This window comes from Cyprinus carpio, unplaced genomic scaffold, assembly GCF_018340385.1.
Source record: "Cyprinus carpio isolate SPL01 unplaced genomic scaffold, ASM1834038v1 S000000467, whole genome shotgun sequence".
Classification (NCBI taxonomy): Eukaryota; Metazoa; Chordata; class Actinopteri; order Cypriniformes; family Cyprinidae; genus Cyprinus; species Cyprinus carpio.
Window position 1 is genome coordinate 5,176 of NW_024873210.1, and position 5,090 is coordinate 10,265.

The following is a 5,090-nucleotide window of genomic DNA, read 5'->3' on the forward strand; positions in this document are numbered from 1 at the left end:
TCTTACAAAAAATTTTTGGCAACACAACTGTTGCCAAGATATGAATAATTCCTAAAAAATAAATCAGTATATATTAGAAGTGATTTCTCAAGGATCATGTGACACTTTGATACTGAGATAAATGGCTCATTAAATTCAGCTTTGCATCACAGAAATAAATTTTATTTTAAAGGATATTAAATGGAAACCATTATTTACATAGTGTCAATAACGTGTTTGGCAAGATTAAGTTTTTTTTTTTTTTTTTTTTTTTTTTTTTTTATCAAATAAATTTTTTTTTTTTTTTTTTTTTTTTTTTTTATCAAATAAATAAAGACTTCTTCTTTCAACTGATCACAATCCTTTTGACGCGTTAGTGTGTGGCCAGATGTTTCCCGTGTATCTGTTACTTTTTTCAGCGGCTGATCAGAATGGACCAACCAGGCTTTTGCTATTGCAGGCGAAGCGTGGTTGTTGTCTTTTATGGATATTTTTCTTGTGTTCGTCTCAGTTAGAATCGGCTAATTAGTCGATTTAAAACAATAAATACTAACTTGCAATGTTAGTATGTACAGGCCGCTGTGATATTTTAAAAATAATAACCACTAAAGGATTTTTGGAGGACAAACAATTTGCCGCCCAACAATATCAACAAGCCTTTCGAGGTCTCCTGACGAAGCACCTGAAGGTAAGTCATGGAAAGGGAAACACACACACACACACACCACACACACAGCACACAATATATATATTATATTAGTATTATAAAAAATTTATATACTAGCTCCCAAAAACATCACATTTAGCATCATATGTTAAGCTATATTTTACCCAATGATACCCAATAAACATTGTGTTCGATACATTTGGTGACATGAAAATCGAAAAAATAAATAACATAATAATGCATAGACCATCGTATATTACGTTAGTGCTTTAATTTCACTGGATAAACTTTTATCTTTCGACAACATCTTGTCATGTTTCCATAGTTTTGTTGGGCAGGAAACAGGTAACATATTTCACCTGGACTTTACTGTCTCACCAGTTACAGGGGGGTGCCAGAAAACAACCAGGACGAAAAATAATAACACTGTCAGTGATACTTTTATTGTAAGCACAAAGCCCTCAATTTTTCAATAATGCCCATCGTGTGGATTACTCTGGAGGTCCGATATATTAATCACAATAACCATCTAACAGTGATTAACTTTTGCAGTCTCTTGTATTAATTTTATAATAATAAATAATACAACTTGTATTACTTCAGCCAAATGGACTCGTGTGAACATAGAAATCAAAATAAAAATCATTTAGAGGCTAATGGCCTCCAGTCTCAAACAATCTAAAAAAAGTGGCAACTCTGCTCATCATCTTCATTCACCAGTAATGATAATTAAAATTAGATTAATAATCTTAACACAAGACACTCTCCTTCGCTGCAACACAAGTGTGATCCAGCTGATCTTTGGGAAGCCAGCTTTCATGAGTTTCAGTATCGTCACTTCAGATGGCATGTAGAAAAATAATCTACAATAACACAAAAAAAAAAAATTCACAAAGTGATCTTTGTCCGTTCATGCATCCAGCACTTGTGTCATATCATACTTTATATTTCTCTTTCGCTCGGTCACTTAATATGCAGATATGCTGAAAGATACAAAGATACATAATTCAGATCAGACAAACAAAAATTGCCTACTTGCACTCACTATAACTCAAGTTATGACAGTGCACACAATTCAGTCAGAACAGAACAGAACAGAACACTTACACTCAAATCCCTGAAATATTCATTGTAGTCTAAAGCATATCCCACTAGGAACTTGTCAGGCACTTCAAATCCAATATCTAAAAACACAGAAAACAAGACATTTAAACACACACAGAAGAGAACAAGACAATTAGATTTTGCAGAAAGAAAGCTATTCGCCATTGTTTTCATTATAATTAAACACATTCCAAAAAACATGATTAAAAATAAATAAATAAATAATAAATTATATAATTCATTTAATGTTATAATTATGTAATATTATTTTCATGACAATTATGCACATACCAAAAATATATAATAAAATTATATAATTATAATCAGCTAATTGAGATTTTCAGGAATGATCTCTAATAAGTTTTTTCCGCAAACATGAACTAATCAGTTTAAATATGAATTATATTTAGATGGTTTGCATTTGCATTCTTTTCATGATAATTAAGCACATTCCAAATAAAACATGATTAAAAAATCGCTAAATAAATTATTATAATGATACATATTCAATGTTATTAATTATGTAATATTTGTTTTCACAACAATTGTTGTCACTTCCAAAAAATATTTTGCAAAATTATATAAGTATAATCCTAGTAGAAAAACATGAACTAATTCAGTTAACTTTAAATATGAATTTATATATATTTATGGCATTTGCATTATTTTCATGGTAATTAAGCAAATTCCAAAAAAAAAAACATGATTAAAAGATAGATAAATAAATAAATAATTATATGATACATTATTCAATGTTATAATTATTTAATATTATTATTCATATAACAATTTTTGCACATTCCAAAAAATATTTTGACAATAAAATTATAATAAGTAATAATCAGTCTTAATTGAAAACATGAACTAATTCAGCTGAATCTCACAAAGAAATGTCCAGGCCATATTTTACATATTATATATTTACATAATATCTTATTCAATATCATTAGAAAAAAAATGCTAACTAGAAAAGAATTGATTATATAATAATATAATTAAGATGTTATGATGTATGCGCTCATCGTGTTCAAAGGCAGGTTCATCTCGTGTACCATATTTAACGGTCTCATTTAATTGGAATCCTTATTGCTCTACTAAAAATGGTTTTGGTTTGCATTATTATTTGCAGGGGATCTATCAATGATCTCTCCATCCCCCTGAATAACGGACTCCAAGCACTTAGATCACAGACGATGTATGGATGTATATAAAAGCGCGTATCAGGCCTTTCTGTCAATAAAAGGCATTGCATACCTACTCTGAACACAGACAGATGAATAATAAACCTACAACTACATCAATCCAGAGTGTTGGGATCCTCCAAGTGAATGCGGATTACTCACAAAATGTTTCTAAGTATCCAATAGAAGCCAGAGATGAGCAACAGGAAGGAACTCACAGTCTGGACGGTACCGCGAGCTCCTGGGGGTCCTGTTTCACAATTACACCTGAAACTACCTTAGCACTTAAATAATGTGAGATATCCAAAATGAAAGTTTAGCAAGGCCATGTAACCCTAGAATGATAAATGTTGCTTAGTAAACACAGCTCCTCCCAATGAGGCTCTAGCCTTACCTGACCGACCTTCACTCATGTTTTAGGAATTGACATTCATGGTAATAGTTTGAGCAGTGTTTCCCAGTTCTGCTGCCTGTCTCTACAATGTCCTTTGAGCACAAAAAGCGATTTCATTTGCTTTCATCATCTGTACACTACACTGAACCATGCGCGTGTTGAACACACATTGTGCACACGAGTGCAACCGAACTTAAAAATGAGCTGCCTCACCTCTACTATGAGCACATTCTGGAGGAAAAGAGAGAAAGAGAAATGAAATCCCCGACCGCAATAAATTAGATTTTACATATATTCAAATAGAAAGCAGTTTCTTTTACATTGTAAAATGTCAAATAAATCAATAACTGCACACCAGCCTTGGTGTGAGCAAAAAAGATATTTCTTTCAAAAACATTAAATATTCTGACAAACCTCAAACTTTTGAATAGAGTAAAAATAGAAAACAAATTAAAAAAAAAATGCAAAGTTCAAATCAAAAACGCACTTTGCCATTACGGCCGATTAATTCATCTCACCATACCTTTACAGAGTTTGGTATAGCTGATCATTCTGAGGAGCATCAGAGCAGAAACAAGATAAAATAACTCCTTCACGTTGAATGACATGAACTCAAAACAGCCCCTCCGACAGAAAATCACAGAACATTAGTTAATAGGTAAATACAAATAAAAAAAAGTGTGCAAATGGCCAGCTTGTATTTCTGTTAAAGCACATATATGAATTCTTTGGTACAAAACTGCATTATTTGAGTCTTGAAGTCATCTCAGTAATCATTATGAAGTGGAACAGCTTTTCTAGGTGGGGATGAAACCATGCTATACTGTGGATATATTAAAATTCTGGCCAATGGCAATAAACCAACGGTTATTTTCATTATGTTAATTAAATGATAAACACTGATAAATGCTAATAAAATTCTACAGTATTTGGTCAAAAAAACACTAAAAACTAAAATCTAACATTGTAAATGCTACTGGGGAAATTTGGCATAAAATGATCAAAGAACAGATATTAGTTTTATGTCATTATATTAAACCTATTACTGTTTTTAAAGTCAACATGAAATGTAAACTCAACCGATCAATTTTCTAAATGCTTCTTACTTTCATTGCGGGCTTTAAAGATAACTTTAGGATAAAAGATATTAGTCATTTCAATTTTTTTTTTATCAATACAATGAAATTGAATGATTTTGAATAGGGGCTGCACAATTAATCGAATTTCTGATCGCTGATAACAATTATGGATGCCACAATTATGTAATCGTTTAAATCAGCAATTAATCGTTCAAAGTCCACTTATGTTATTTTTGGCATGCTTTAGATTGTTTCTTTCTTTATTAGTATCTTAAAGGTTTTCCCATTATTTAGATTTTAGTTTTGTGTACTTATAATACCATTCATATTACTTTTATAATTTAAGAATGAGAACCATGAGTATATTGACATGACTAATTCATAGAAATGCTAATTTCAGTTGTATGCTTTTCAAAAAATTCAGCATGCAGCAATCAAAATACTTCAATTGTATAATTCTAGAAATCGCAATAAAGGATAATAATTATGGTTTTTGTAATTGTCAGCAGCCCTAATTTATAACTTTATTAATTTATTCAAATAATTGAAATTTAACTGAAGGAGTTCTGCACAAAGACAAAAAAAAACCACATTTTTTTTCAGGTGGAAGAGAGACAGTGAGTAAATATTGCCGTACTGTAATTACAGGTGAACTGCTCACACCCTTTTCACTCCGTGTAAGGAAA

The 5,090-nt window shown here is 31.1% G+C and overlaps 1 long non-coding RNA gene across 1 annotated transcript; it reads right to left on the reverse strand.

Annotated features, from left to right (window-relative positions):
* Nucleotides 1–1,526: 1,526 nt before the first annotated feature.
* Nucleotides 1,527–3,198, reverse strand: LOC122142980. The gene is made up of 3 exons (XR_006158895.1): nt 3,150–3,198; nt 1,754–1,830; nt 1,527–1,629 (listed from the first exon to the last, which is right to left on the reverse strand). It is a non-coding gene; the product is annotated as an uncharacterized LOC122142980 (long non-coding RNA).
* Nucleotides 3,199–5,090: the final 1,892 nt, after the last annotated feature.